General features: G+C 41.1%; 1 protein-coding gene across 1 annotated transcript in view; it reads right to left on the bottom strand.

Moving 5' to 3' along the window:
- The window catches only part of LOC309528991 (uncharacterized protein), a 56,269-nt gene extending 39,597 nt beyond the window's left edge, over nt 1-16,672 (bottom strand). The window contains exon 1 of the mRNA XM_082216706.1: nt 15,726-16,672. The gene's annotated coding sequence lies outside the window, so the exon portion shown is untranslated. The remainder of the gene's footprint in view (nt 1-15,725) is intronic.
- Nucleotides 16,673-16,681: the final 9 nt, after the last annotated feature.

The raw sequence follows: 16,681 nt of genomic DNA on the forward strand, positions 1-16,681 counted from the left end.
GTTGAGGAAAATTAAATAATCTTGACTTTCTAAAGTCCAGTGCTATGCTTTACTACATCAGCCTAGGTTCTCAGAATGAACACAAAGCAGGATGTTAGCAAAGCTAGTTAACATCCCTGACAAAATACAGAGTTATAAATGTTTAGGATCAGAGTACTAGTCAGAACCATTACCTGATGACTGAATGAACCCTTAAAGATGAAGAAACAGAAGAACTGAAATGTTTCTAAAAGAAACACTGGCAGATTATAAATTTGAAAAATTAATAAAAATTAATGGGGGGAAGTTAGCAGATTATGGGAGTGACAATTAATACACTTCTGTTTATTACAAAGGAAATACATAAACAACATGACAGAATTTGGTGGTATTTTAGATGTCCTCATTAAAGGCCGATGACAAAATTCCAGTTGATCATATTTTAGCCTGGAAAATAAAACCTGATCTTGTCCAGAAATAGGATGAGGTTTGTAACTGCAATCTTCAAGTCACACAGGCAATATCTTTCTCTCCTCCACCCCCGGCCTTTAAACTCCGAAGAAAGAAGTTGCTGTAATTGTAATATTTCTTGTATCTCACTCCTCTGCAGTTGCACACAGTGCAGTGTACAAAACAAAAAACAAAACAGCCATTTATATTAAAAGCAGCCATTCAACACCATATATAATAAAGTAAGCTTTAAAGCCTGAGGTGGCAACATGGTCAGTCAAACAACCATTAAAAGCTTTCAGAAACAAATAGGTTTCAGTTTCTTTCTAAGAGGGAGAACCAAACACGGTTGAAATGGAATTAATAACTTAATGAATAACTGTTGCCTAGCTTTTTTTTTTTTTAAGGCAGAGCATTTTAACAGTTAATTTTCTGTAGTCACCATTGTAACCAATTTTGTAGTGGTGACATTGACTCAAGTCAACTGACATTGACTCAACTGACATTGACCAAAGGATGACAAATGGGGAAATAAAGATGCTCAGATGCTCTGGGTAGTGCTCAGCTATGTTTTACTCAGAGCACCAGACTGACTGCGAGTGCTGGAAGACCTGCTCCCTGCCCTGCATTCTTTTTCCACCTGTCCTAGAAAGGCAGAGCCCTGACTGACTCCAGCTACAAAAGCTGAGCCCGCTGGGTATTGATTAGAAGGAAGTTGGGGGGTTTTGGCGAAGGAGGGGTGTTGTTACTGCTATTATTGATATTTTTAAATCTTTATTTTAGATTTATTATGCGGAAATGTATGTGGAAATTGTTTTAATTTGATTGTTTACTTTTTAATGTGTTATTTATTGTTTATGACTACTTTTGTTATGTTTGTAATTATATATTTTTCATGTTGTAAGCTGTCTTGAGCATGGTTTTAACTATGGAAAGGTGGCATACAAATAAAATTATGTATGTATGTTATGTATGTAGACTCATTGAAAATGGACCTAATTTAATTGTTTATTTGGATTTGAAGAAGAGTTTGGATTTGATATCCCGCCTTTCACTCCCCTTCAGGAGTCTCAAAGCGGCTAACATTCTCCTTTCCCTTATTATATTTACTGGGATAACACAGTAAGATGGGCAACATATTTGTTGTTGTTGTTGTTGTTGTTGTTGTTGTTGTTGTTGTTGTTAGGGTCTACTCTGAATACAACTTAAACGCCCTCCACTGTTTGTAAACATACTTCATGTGGAACCTGTTTTAAATTTCCACTTTCTCATAATCATGTTCAATTTGACAGTGTTCAAGCTGCCAGAGGATTTAAATAAATAATAAATATAAAATGTCCAGTTATCCATGAAAACTCAGATAGGGATGATTGATGGGACCATACAGGAAACGTCACATTTCTGTGACTTGGAGTGGGTAGGAAATTTACACAGGTTACAGTTGGCACCTTTTCACTACAAATTTGACTACCCGACAGAAAGCAGCAAAAGGAACGAATCTAAAAGAGGACTGAAAGGTATCCTGCACGAAGGGATATTAGGCCGAAGTGAACAGAAGGATCGCTGAAAGGATATTACTCCCTTTATAAATCTGGGGCACATGTTAAAAGTTTCCCTCAGGCAGCACGTGCATTGCTTTTATTTCTTCAACACATAACCTGAACTGACAGTAACCTTGGCACCAATACATGGGCAATATTTACAAAAGGATGCACCATTTCTGAACAATGTCTCCCTAATGTAGGATAGGCAGGCTTTTCTTGATCATCAGGCATGCATGTCGTCTTGGTCCAGCAATTTTGTTTGCAGACAAATGTAGTCATTGTGGACCCAGAAAAATAAAGAGAGAGAAAATTGCTATTCTGCATTGGAGTTTTTGTTTCCTTTTATCATTCTGCACATGTCCTAAGGCGGTACATAGAAGTTTGCTTTGTATCGGGCTTTTACTTGGTGTGAGCATGTCTGGCTTCTTCACTACAAAGCTTCTGGCAAATGCTGGAGACACACCTCTTCACCCTGGCCTTTCCACCAGATCTAAGAGCCCTATCCCTGTGATTGTAATCTGTTTTTTTAAAAAAATAATTCTGAATTTTAAACTGTTGTAACCTGCCCTGGGTCCTGCTGGTGAAAGGTGGGGAAGAAGAAGAAGAAGAAGAAGAAGAAGAAGAAGAAGAAGAAGAAGAGGAGGAGGAGGAGGAGGAGGAGGAAGAGGAGAAGGAGAAGGAGCAGGCGAATGCACTAATCCCATCAATGTTACAAAACCACTGGGAGTTAAGAGGCTGGTGCACTCATTTGTGTGTGAGAAAGACAGTTTGCTCTCCCTTGCTCTTCTAATCCCCACCCTTTTGGCCCAAGACAAGGCTAAACAATTTTCTTGGCAGCAGCAGATGAGACAGCAGTAGTTCCTCCAGGCTGGGTAAGTGGATGCACCTGGCACATCGTGGTCTTGAATAGATGAGAATTCTCCCACACTGATGCATGAAACCACCCATTTCATAAGCAACCCCACACTGACAAAGGCTGCCTCTGTCCATAAGATCCTTGGAAACTGGCAAAAGGGGCAAATGGAAGTTTCTGAAAGAACCTTGCCACAGTGATGAATTCAGCATTGGTGAGAACAAGCACAGGAATTTAGCTACATGGCAAGGGGAAATGATGGCTTCACACCAAAGCGAGAGGTACTGCCAAATTCAGAAAGGCTTCCATAATTATATTCTGTCACAGCTCTTTAGAGAATTCATCTCTCTCAGTACGGCATCTCATAACTTTTAGTTCAAGCCATGGCTGCTACCAGAATAGATTGTGCCATTTTTGCCGAAATGTAACAGGATCTGTTGGCATTTATTAAATGGGAGATGTGCTTCGAACACACGGACAGGCCTTTCACTGGTTAGTTTATGGAAAACTGATTTAATGGAGAGAAGATCTCATTTGTAGTATATTAGGGACCACAACCATAACTCCCAAGTCTAGACAATTGGCAATTCATTGTAAGTGAGGCAAACTTAATAGTCACTGCAGGTGACAGATTGCATTGTGAAGGCAGTCTGCATTCTCTAAGGGTAGATCTGCTCAACATTGACTCTTGGATGTGGGAGGGGATACTTTCTGTGATACTTTTTGGGGATACTTCTAGATCTATTAGTTGTTTTTCTGCTAAAACACGGAGGTTTTAGAGGGAATGTATTCAACATCTATTCAGAAGCAATTTCATTCTGCTTTTTTATTTGCTTAATTTATATCCCACTTTCTCAAAGGAGTGAAATGTGGCACTCAGCCTTCCTATGTTCTAGAGTTGAATCTTGGCACTCACTCCAGGGCTGACGTTTGGTGAACACAGTGGAGTCTTTGGACCTATGTGTTATATAATAATATATTTTCTAATTTCAGTGTTCATTAAACTTAGGCTTAGGCTATATAGTGACATAAAAATTAGACATCAGGAAAAATCAAAGGTTTTTTGTCCATCATTGCTTTTTATTAATTTAATAAGCTTTGTGCATTGCACATACCCTGCAACATGCTGAGTCCCCAAACCAGGATGTGTGCCTTCCCGTCTGGGCTCCCAGGCAAGTTATGTGACCTGCATGACACCATGGAGCCCAAATATGCATCTTTTGGGGCACCACACAAGTTCGCAGCCCCCCAAAAAGCACCTTTTCAAGGAAAGATCTCGGCATGACATCATGCAAGATCACAGTGCCCACAATGGCCACTGTGCTCTCACAGAAAAAAATAGGATGTCCCGTGTTTTTCCAGGACACTTGCGACGTATGCATTGCATAAAATAACAGAGCTTTTTAAAGGTTAAGTGAAAAACTTAGTTTAAATCCCAAGAAAATGTAAGATCCTCTTTAAAAAGTAATCCAGGAGAGTTCAAAATCTTAGCGTTAAATACAAAAAGGATGCATTGTACCAGTGCTTTTTTTCCTGGGGGTACACAGGGGTACACATACACCTAAACATTTTGTGAATCTTTGTACTTTTGTCCATTTACTGTATTTATTTTCCCCGATTTGAACTATAATATTGTGAATTTCTTGAGTCAAAATGAGAGTACCCCTAAACATTTTTTTGGGGGGGAAGCACTGCATTGTACACATGAAAATTGCCAGCATTAAAGAGTTTTTAAAATGTCAGTCGGGAGGGGATGTTACGTATGATGGGAATAAACAGCAAACTATCAATCAGTAAAAATAATATATAAAGGGGGGTGGTATTCAACTATATTTTTAGTCAGAGTAGACTCAATGAAATTAATAACCATGACTAAGTTAGGTCCATTAATTTCAGTAAATTTGAGTAAAATTTCTGAGTATAACTTAGTTGACTACCACCCAGGATATTTAAGCTACAAATATATCAATATAAGAAATACCCATTTATACAGTATAGTTTATGGAGTATAGTTACCTTGACTATTTTTTTGCACCTAGGCTAATGAGTTAAATGGAGAAAAACTGGGCCATTCTGCAGGCATGAAAATCTGAAGTTAAATAGAATTGGAGCATGCTGTTCTTCATATTTAAGAGGAAGTGAAATTAAAAATAATCCATCTAAGGAAGAATAATTTAGCATGAATTGACCAGATAGTACAGAGCTTGATTCCTGAATAGGTAAAGTGAAACAGCAAACATACAAAGGCCAATCCAGTTTTCTCTCAAAGTTCATGTGTAAGTGTTTATCTATACAGTATATAGACATTTGAATGGGTTAAGAAACTCAAGGCTGTACATCAAGATTTGCCTTAGACTTTATTTTCTAGAATGAGTCATACCTTAATAGACAGCACTGCAAAATAGTACCTACAATAAGTAGGAGGTCAAATTTCCTTCAACCTAAATGGGAACTGTGCAAAGAGGACTAATTATGTATTTTCTTCACAACTAAACTAAATATATTACCAGAATTAAGTCCCACAGAGTTCAGGGATACAGTGGTACCTTGGGTTACAGACGCTTCAGGTTACAGATGCTTCAGGTTACAGACTCCGCTAACCCAGAAATAGTACTTTGCTTCAGGATGAGAACAGAAATTGCACGGCGGCGGCTTCTGGTGTAAAAGTACATTTTAGTACAGTGGAACCTCAGGTTAAGAACTATATATATATATAGTTGGGGAGGGCGGTGTATAAATAAAAAATATTATTATTAATTCGTTCTGGAGGTGCGTTCTTAACCTGAAACTGTTCTTAACCTGAGGTACCACTTTAGCTAATGGGGCCTCCCACTGCCGCCGCACGATTTTTGTTCTCATCCTGAAGCAAAGTTCTTAACCTGAGGTACTATTTCTGGGTTAGCGGAGTCTGTAACCTGAAGCATCTGTAACCCGAGGTACCACTGTATTTGCTTCTAGGGAAGCATCTATATAGGATGTGGGTGGCGCTGTGGTCTAAACCACAGAGCCTAGGGCTTGCCGATCAGGTCGGCGGTCCAAATCCCTGACGGGGTGAGCTCCTGTTGTTCGGTCCAGCTCCTGCCCACTTAGCAGTTTGAAAGCACATCAAAGTGCAAGTAGATAAATAGGCACTGCTCCGGTGGGAAGGTAAACGGTGTTTCTGTGCGCTGCGGCTTAGTCATGCTGGCCACATGACCCGGAAGCTGTCTGTGGACAAACGCCGGCTTCCTTGGCCTATAAAGCGAGATGAGTGCCACAACCCTAGAGTCGTTCGCAACTGGACCTAATTGTCAGGGGTACCTTTATCTTTACCTTTCATCGTATATAGGACTACAGTCTCAATTGTTAGGTGTTAAAATCATGCTGCTGCTATACTCTGTGTACTAAAGACCCATAAACATTTCAGTCAGGATTCTGTTTTCAGATAGAAAACTGATCATGTAGTTAGCAAGTTATGTCAATCAAGATAAAGACAGTAGATTATAAAATGTTTGCAGTATAGAAATTGATAAAACAGCTAAAACTAAGAAAATGAAAATTATGAAACTTTGAAGAATAAATACATTATATTTATATCTGTTCTGGGCTCTGGACTTAAACACAGAGAACAGATTTATTGCCAGCATTTGTTCACAGTGGAAGCTATAAATTGTAACAAGCTCTGGGGTACGTGATCCCACACAGAGCTATTGCTAACCACACACCATTTCTGAAAATAAACGTGACTTATTTCTATACTTCAGAGAAATTGCTGGAGGGTCCTTTTTTCTGAAGGACTTTGTGTGCTTTGTATATCCTTACAGAGGGGTCCAGACAACCAACCACAGACCAAGGAATCCAATCTCCAATTTTTAATAGCATCCTAACACCCCACAGGACTCAGAAGCAAAGTTCAATTTCTCACAGAATTAGAATAGACTACCTTTAAATGGAATTAATTTTCAAGATTCACTAACTACGTGTATAAAAACGTCAATTTGCTCTCTCACTTGCTGTAAGATGCTAAGTCAGGTAACACTTTCACAGGAGCAAGTGAACATATTTAAAAGCTTCACCATTCAATTTACATTAAAAGGTTCCTGCCCACATGTACAATCCAGGTGTAACACTAAAATACATTTTTAAAAAGTAGCCAAGTGTCAAGTTCAAAGTTAACCAATATTAGGAAATGCAGAAAAAGTATAATTATTAAGTCATGGAATTTAGAGTTATGAAGCAATCACTGTATGCCTTTTTAGTAATAATTTAGTAATAATTTCAGAGGGTAGGGTGATGTAGTTTTATTTGTTAGTTATGTTATTTATTAATCATTTGAACAATACAATAGAAAAAAACAGCTAAAACATTGGCATAGTAAAAAACCAATGTAAAACACCATCATCACATATGTACATCGGTCCTGTGAAAGACATCCAAATATCAGTTTTAGCATGATTTTATGCATGTATACTCAAGCACACACACAGTTCAAGGTAAGTGCTCATAAGTTTGCAGCTTTTCTCTCTCCATAAACCACTGGTGAATGCATTAATGCTAAAACCTGTTAGTCTAATATACACATTTTCTCATTCTTGAAGTCCCCATTTCTTACAGTGGTGCCATCAAGACAGGACTTCAGGGCAGAAGTCCAGAGCCTCATTCAGCAGAATGAGCAGAAAATGTAACTAGATGCATCATGTCTGGCTTATCGTACTTTGAAGTAAGCAATTGCACATTGCCATACAAAGATCACCGCGCCAACTGAGCCCAGAGTAGAAAAATACCTAAATGCGCTACTGATAGCTCAGCGAAAGAGCACAGGATTATAGCAACCTGCATTCATTCCTGTAACCACCTGGCAGGAAAAACAATGCTACAAGTGTGATTCTTCTCAGCAAGGCTCAGATACGGGGAGGGTGGCACGAGAAGAACGCAACAGCCATGTGCCCTCGACCCCAGCTTCACCAGCAAAGGCAAAGCTGGGATCGAAGGGTGCATGGCTACTGCATCCCCACCAGCCTTACAAGGCTGGGATCTAGGGAGGGTGGCGCCAGGGCAAGAAGGAACAACCACACACTGCTAAGCCTGCCTACCTGTTCAGGGGGGAACCCAGCCAGTCGACAAAGCATTTGGCCAGAACAAAGAAGGCACCCCCAGCGCAGCACACTCTGGTGTTTCTCTCTGCAAACATTGGTTCCTCTGACACCAGGAGGGGACCGCCAGGCCGGACCATGCTGGGGGTGCCTGCATAGGGTCTCCTGCATGGAAGCAGCCCTTCAGAAATCCACACCTGGGGCCACGGCCCCTCTGCCCCCCACGCTACACCCCTGGCTGCACCAGACTCCATTTAAAGGGGGGTTCAGATCAGCTGAGGCATGGGAATGGTGACTTTAATCAGGGGAGTGCTTCTTATCCATCATGCTTGAAATCATGAACTTTTACCGACTGATAAGTGAAGCCGGGGAGGTTTTTTAAAACCATTACATTTATTCCACTGCCCCATTTGCTCACAGACAATGTATCACAAAGTGCACCAGAGCTATTGGAATGCAAAGCTGAGTTTTCTTGGGATGCTGCCATTCACCTCCCCATTAATGTCACTACTGATGTGTCCTGACACCAGACATGTCTTTTCTGGCAAGCCTGTGATAGGCCTGTGGATGTGTCCTATTTTTAGTATACATGTTGAAAGAAACATGTACTTTATAAATACTGCATGTATAGCAGTGTCAAGTACAAAATACTCTTAAGAACACTGGCTTAGTTATTGAAAGTCTTCTACACTTCCTGCCTATCTAAGAGAGACAGAAACACTGAAGTCCAATTTAACAAGAGAGCTATGGTGGAAATATCTCTATCTCACATATCAAGAAGTCACCAGAAGTTTAGCTGAACACAGAGGAAATGGCCTGATATTTCTCTATTAGTAACAAAGCTATAGGTTTCTAGAAAGATATACTTTTGTTACAATTGAAGGAACAATTAGCATTGACTTTATTTTAGTGAAGCCTCCAGTTTAAATACATTTTAACTATTTTCAAGTAAAACACATGAAAGTTAACATTTTATATTGAACTTTGCAATTAATCGAACAATGGACAAACATTTTGAATATTTTAAGCTACCAACAAATAATATTAAGGTTATAATTAGGGAGAAAGTTTATATTTTTTAAAAGAGACTTTTTACTGAAGATCATTTTATTTTTGCTATATTTATAAAAAGCTGCCAATAACATGATCATCCTTCTGCAGAACTTTATTTACCTCTCTTACATACAAATCATAAAACAAATTTACCACCACAATTACTACCACAGGAAGCCAGAATAAAAATGAACAAAGAATAACAGTAATGTGTCTCTGCATTCATTGACTGATCATCATCTGAGGCCCTTCTTGGTGTCCCTTCCTCAAGAGGTCCGGAAGGTGGCCACACGAAAATGGGCCTTTTCTGCAAGGGCTCCACACTGGCAGAATGTTCTCCCCAGTGAACCTCAACTGGAATCTTGGTTGCATATCTTTAGGCACCAGGCAAAATCATCCCTCTTCTTCCAGGGCTTTGGCTAATTAAACAACTGATGGCCTTTTAAACTAGGTGGGGGGGCGGTATTATTTTTGTTTGGTACTATGCTATGTATTTTTCTGCTTTTTATTGTAAACCACCCTCTGATCCAGGGATAAAGGGCGGCATAAAAATTTAATAAATAGTAATAATAACAATTTCCATGAATCGTTTTATTTTGGATACAGGTATGAATGTGCCTTTTTACAGGTGATACCCACTATTGAGATGGTTTTGCTGGCACTCTAAACAAGGGATTGACGCTGTTAGAATGGGCAAAAAGGACCATTGTAAGTGGAGTTTGCTAGAAGTTCCAAATCCAGTGTTGGGAAATACATATGTAGCTCCAGAAGTTGGACACACTCCACACCACCATGCATAGGCCCTCTTTTCATGTGCAGCTTGCCTAATCCAATGGAAAAGATACATGCTGAATGCCTGTTTCTACATGTATATCTCCTAGCTAGATCAGAGTGGTTGTGCAGTAAATATAGCTTATTATCTGCGTATCCTCCTCAGTGTTCAAGCTTCAGTCTTTTGTCACATTCCACCCAAATAGGCCTGCTGTTAAATTTCATTGGGGGCACCAAAGACATGACAAATCTTGTACTAGAACATTTAGATTTCAAAAATAGTGGTGCTCATTATAATTGTTGCCTAATCATAGGTTTCTTTCTCTAAATCAGCAGAAGGTAAGGTGTGGTTGATATGCTAGATTTCCAGACTGTACTCCCAAATCCATGTATCAAGGCAGAAGGATAGATATGGGAGAAGGAAACATGATACCCATTAAACTGCAACCTTGTGAAACAAATCCTTCCATTGTAAAATTAGGCTGGGTACACATTCTCGTTTGCTCTGCATCCAGTGCCCTCCCACCACTGGTTTGGGAAGTGGCGTGGCCACAGCATTCCATGTCTGTCCTGTCATTTGATGAAACACTGCTTCAATCCAAATTGAGAGAAAGAAAAACCTAGCTGTGTTGGCAAGGTGTACACAGCTTTCATCCCTTGTCATCAACGTGGTTGCAGATCAGGAACCTGAGATCAGGCACCTGCAGTTTCCTCCACTTTCCTAATTGCAACCATTTCCCATGCAAGTAAGTGAAGTACCGATATTTACAAAACCAAATTGCAAACACAGCTTCTGACTTGCTTCAATATCAAGCCAACAAAATGTTCTTTTTTAAATAAAAGAAAACAAACGGCTACATGAGGGCAAATGTGGATAATGGAACCATATTTTCAAAATCTGAAAATATTTTTTTAAGAATGGCAGGATACCAATCCTATGGGTGGATAAATTCAGGAACATCAAGGATGACCAACAGCAACAGGGGTCATCAGAACATTGCAGATGGGAGCAGAGGGGGTGTAGCCACATTAAAGGCTTCCTTGCACATGAGCCACGTATTTCAGAAGTGACTCCACTCCTCACTACTTCCCATCCCATACCAACAGCTTTGGCAACACTGTTATTCAAATATGTTGGTTATATCCTGTATGCGAGTTTTGCCCAACCATTTCCTTGCTCATTCTAGAGGCATTCATCCCTCTCTGCAGCCTGTCATGCCAGTGTAAAGAGTCTCCATAGCTTTCCAGTTTGGCAAACTCCCTCACTCCACATGGGCGATATAATGCTGTGCGAAGCCCTGTAGCAGTGCATCTAGAGAACCAACCAGCCTCCTTATTTGTTACTTTTTCCTCCTACCAAACAGAATCAACTATGGTTGGGTTCCGCTGCTTTATTTGTACTTTTTATTTTATCAATTTGTTGAGAGGGCCTTCTCAGTAGTGGCACCGGCCCTGTGGAATGCCCTCCTATCAGATGTCAAGGAAACAAACAACTATCTGACTTTTAGAAAGCATCTGAAGGCAGCCCTGTTTAGGGAAGTTTTTAATGTTTGATCTTTTGTTGTGCTTTTAATATTCTGTTGGGAGCTGCCCAGAGTGGCTGGGGAAACCCAGCCAGATGGGCAGGGTATAAAAAATAAATTATATTAATAATAATTATTAGAGTACACTAGTGGCTTTATCAGACTGACAGCATGCACAAAGAAGAGGAAGACATTGTAAAGGGTCATTCTACTTATTGCACTTAATTTATTTAAAAAAGTTCTAATAAACGCTCATCCAAATGAAACAGAAGTGTCCGGAGACATAAATGCATTCTCTGCCTTGGGCCAGTCTCAAAGGAAATGAAGGCATTTTTACACCTTCTGTTGGTGTGTGAAGACTTTTGAGTGTTAGAAAACTCTTCAGCAGGAAGGAATGGGACTGTGATTTACATGCTTCACCTGCAGAATTTGGTCCCCAAATAAGACTATGGTCTGCCTTTTTATTTTCTGGAATCAAACCAGCATAAGGAGGCAGGCTGTAGAAGGAAGGGAGGAAAATAATTCTTATCCAAATACAGGATAATTGCTTCCTTAATACATTCTTATTGGAGAGACGGAGAAGATTGATAGGTCACTTCTTGCATTACTGGAAAAACATCATTAACAGAAAGAGATTCCTTTCTAAGGAGGAGCAATGAGAAAATATGTTTATGCAAAACAGGTGTGTCACCAGCCAAATCTAAATGAAGCACGTAGCTATAATATGCAGGTGACGTACAGTTTCTAATTCTGGACTTTATCCACTTGAACAACTCAATTTCATAATCCTAAAGAGACAGATATTGGTGGCAGCAGGTCATCTCATTAGCACCATCTCCCAAGGGCATCTAAAGGTAGCAACAGGAAAGGACTGGTGAAACAGAAGGAAAGCCAATAATTACACTTCAGTGTTTTGCAAAAAGTATGCATTGCCTTCAAGGTGACAGCCAAATGGACTGTATGTATGTTTGTGTTGTGTGTTAGTTTCATTTACTCAGTCCAGAATCACCCCAAGCCATACAATACAACCTTGCTGCATTTAAACAAATGAGAATTTGCTTTCCCAGGGCAAGTCCCAACACTGCAAATGTAGGCTGAATCGCACAAGACTTTCTTTGAGAACTAGATGTGCTGATTCAGCACTATTCAAATTATGCTGGGAGGAAAGAGAAAGAGATGGAATAATGTTTTTAAAAAACATTGGAGAATATATTGGGATGCCTGGGATGAGTTGAATAATTTTTGCCTGTTTCTTCCAAGAATATCTTCTAGTAGTAGCTTATGCAGCCCATAATTAATTCCATATTCCACCTTGTTTTGCAAATGTAGGTATATGTCAAAAAATAGGGATCAAGGAACAGGCATCTGGATAATCAGCTTAGTGTGGTGGATGTGAACTGGAGAGACCCAGCTTCAAATCGCAACAGCTATGGAGCTCATTGAGTGATATAGGGCTGCTCACACACTTTCAGTGTAATCTACTTCTCAGGGTTGTTGTGAGGCTACTATGGAGTGGAAAAATTATGCTGCGTTAATCTCCATGGAGGAAGAGCTGGATAGACATGTAATCATGTGTAAATACACTGACACCTCCCAGACAGCTCCCATCTTGAGCATTGTTCTGATATTCTCATATTTGTCACAATATCCTTTGCTTTAAAAACAACTGGTTACATATTGGTCTACTCACACATTTTCACCAAAATTCTTCTAGGCTGTCACTATTTTGTGGGATGGATTCAGTTGCATACTGGCAAATTCAGGTTGCACAATTAAAGTGAATTTGGTGCTCTCGTATAACAAGCTCACTTTGAGAAAAACAGTCCCTTTGTGGTAAGGAAAATTATGCAAAAATGTACTAGAACGTGTGGGATAACATTTTTTTTATATGGCTTCCAACAGGCCAGCGCCCCCCGAAAAAACCCCCAGAATTAATACTCAATAAACAGCAGACACTGTGTAACCTCCCTACAAGCTTTGTGCAAACAAATAAGGATGAATGCTCAATAAACAAATCATCTGGAAACGACCCAAGTGAGATCTCATTACACCTTTGTTTCATTTTGTCTGAATCCCCCTCCCCATTCCTGGGCATCTTACACTCTGAAAAAACCCCAATCTGCTTTAGTGTTATACTCCTTCATACACACCACTACCTTTTCATCAGATTTTGCATACATTTGCAAATTTATTGCTACATTTATAGCCCACCTTTCTTACATCATGGAACCCAAGACAGCACAAATGTGGTTTCCAAGCAGTATCATTTAGCATTGTATAAAATATAAAGAAAGGTCCGTATAGTTAAAGCCATGGTTTTCCCAGTAGTGATGTATGGAAGTGAGAGCTGGACCATCAAGAAGGCTGATTGCCGAAGAATTGATGCTTTTGAATTATGGTGCTGGAGGAGACTCTTGAGAGTCCCATGGACTGCAAGAAGATCAAATGTATCCATTCTTAAGGAAATCAGCCCTGAGTGCTCACTGGAAAGACAGATCGTGAAGTTGAGGCTCCAATACTTTGGCCACCTCACGAGAAGAGAAGACTCCCTGGAAAAGACCCTGATGTTGGGAAAGATGGAGGGCACAAGGAGAAGGGGACGACAGAGGACGAGATGGTTGGACAGTGTTCTCGAAGCTACAAACATGAGCCTGACCAAACTGCGGGAGGTGGTGGAAGATAGGAGTGCCTGGCGTGCTCTGGTCCATGGGGTCACGAAGAGTCAGACACGACTAAACGACTAAACAATAACAACAACAAAATATAAAGCTGTATACAAATTACAAATATATTAAAGACCACTCCGAAAAACTGGAAAAGGCCCAAGGGAGGAGGAAATCAGTAGACACTGTAAGTATATAAAATAAAAAAATAAAAAATACTTAAGTAGAATAAACAATTTAGTCAGATGGTAGTGTTACTATGCTGGGCTTAATATTTTATTGTTAGTGCCAACTTGTTGGTCTCATTACTGATTTGTGGGTGCCCTGATTCCCCTGGGTTTCTGGGTGCCCTGCCCCTCCCTACATTCCTGGGTGTTGAGCTTTAATCAGTGTTTAGAAAACTAAGGCAAGCTAACAGGCTCTGAAATTAGCAGTGTAAAAATACAGACGACACAGGTTTTCCTGTTCAGGAGTTTGTTTCTGAATGGCACCTCTATCAGGCAAAGAAAGCAGACTACTGAGCCATTAAGAGTGATTGACAATGCATATACTGTCCTCCCCTCCCCCCATGAATAGTGGGCAGAGACAAGAGAGTTGGGAGGGGGAGAGTGCCAGGGCTACAGGGACTGTGATGTCACTACAGTAAAAAAGTGTCCTTTTGCAGGAGGTTTTTAGAAAGATCGAGAAGGAAGGTGGCAGTAGAACTCCATGCAGGCTGTCTGGGAGAGACTGTACCCAGAGAGCATGGCTAGCTTCTGCTTTGGACCCAAGCTGGCTGAAACAATGGGAGAAGCAGCATGGGACCCGCTTGGGGTGTAATGCTCTGCACACCTTCCATCAATGCTTAGGTGTAAAGACACTACAGTCTCTGCTGTGCCTGAATTTTCCAACAGAAACAACCTTGGGTACAACGCCTGGAACACCACATGAATTTTGCTACTACATGGCAGAGACTGGGGGTGGCATAATATTATGTTATTGTTGTTGTTTTTTATAACGATTTGTATACTGGAAACCACCACGAGGGGGTTTGACCTAGAAAAGCAGCCTATAAATATGTTAAATAAATACAGTGCATAGGGCCCATAAAAATGTGCTGCACACTGGTAATAAGGAATAATGCATTAAGAAAGAAAATGCTATGGATCACAGTTGTAATTCTATCAAGGAATGCCTGTTGGGCAAGGATAAGATCACTCCTAAATTCCTCTCTCTGTGTGAAACCAAAAGATTTGTCACAGAAGTGGATTTACGCTGATGTTTCACCACTATTGCACCTGCATGTTTTGCCATACCAATTCACTGTGGCAATGCAAAAGGTAAGAATCATAGCTGTCAACTTTTCCCTTCTCTTGTGAGGAATCCTATTCAGAATAAGGGAATTTCCCTTTAAAAAAAATTCAGCTATGGCAAGAATGGGTGCCTTAGGGTGTGGCAGGGGATGAGGGTGCCTTACACCTCCTGCTCATCATAGGGCAGTGCTGCTTCCAATACAGCAGAACATTGCGCCTGAAAAATTGGTGAAGTAAGTAAAAATATTGTCCCTAGAGTACAGCTGAAGGGGCTTTGGCAAAACTACACCCTGATCAGTCCCCTCCTACACTGGTGTGGCCCCAAGTGTGGGTTTTTACAGGTGACAGAAGCAGCAACACTTGACAGCCCTTATATATTTCCCACAATGCCCTGAGGGACGCTGTATCGGAAGGCCAGGGCAGGGCCGGCATTAGTAGGCCCAGCCAGGGTGGTGGAGCCCACATTAACTATCTGAGGATTGACAAACAATTAGATAACATGCTAGAGGGGGGTGTGGACTTTACCTGGTGTAAAAAGGGATGTTTGGTGCCTGGCAAGTCTTCCTGGGGAGGGAATTCCATATGCTGCATCCCAACTGAAAACTACTTCCAGCAGCCATCTTAATCACCAGGGGGCTTCTTTTCCCCACAGTCCACCAGGAGGCAAATGGCTCCTCCTCTAAAAGTTAACTCTGTGGTTCCTATTTGGAAAGGAAGCCTTCCTGGTTGCAATCTTTCTTTACTTTTATTTGTATCGTTTTCTGGTGTCCTGAACCCCTGGCCTACCTGGCAGCACGTCCAAAGTCCAAGTCCAGGGGTCAATCCACTCAAACGAAGTCTGAAGTCCAAAAGTCAGGAAATGCGGTCCAGGGCCAATCCAAGCAGCCAAGCCTGAAGTCCAGGAGTCAGAGTATAGTCCAAAATCAAAACCAAAGCAGAGTCCCATAGAGGTCTAGCAGAGCCGGGGGGGCATAGCCAGTTTTTATTTGCCCCAGGTGAAGCCTACAGAGGGGTGCTGTTGCGGTTCACAGCCTGTGTATATGGTAATGCGTGCAGGGGGTGCCAGACTGGGTCTTTGACCCAGATGAAATAAAGCCTAGTTTTGCTCCCAAGTCCAGGAGCATCCAAGCCAAGGTCTATCAGCATGGACAGCAGGCACAGCCCCTCAGCTCTGCTTCCCTTTTGTACTTTGCTGATTGCAGCATCTGAGCTTGATGAGGCAGGTGACTCTCACCTGTTCCAGTTCTGCTCCAGCTGAGGAATCAAACCCCTCCTCCCAGAGCTAGCCAGCCCACCTGGCCAGCTAGGTAGCTGGGTTGTGGGCCCTTGCCTGCGTCAGCCTCCTAGATCGCCCCTCAAGCTGCTCCCTAAGCCTCAAAGAGGCTATTCTTGGGGCAGCGGCTCCTCTGGCTCTAATGATGGTCCCTGCTGCTCTGGTTCCTGTGCACCAACCCCCATCCCCTCACCATCCTCTGTCACTC

This window comes from Podarcis vaucheri (assembly GCF_965113315.1).
Source record: "Podarcis vaucheri genome assembly, chromosome: 3".
In the NCBI taxonomy this organism is placed as follows: Eukaryota; Metazoa; Chordata; class Lepidosauria; order Squamata; family Lacertidae; genus Podarcis; species Podarcis vaucheri.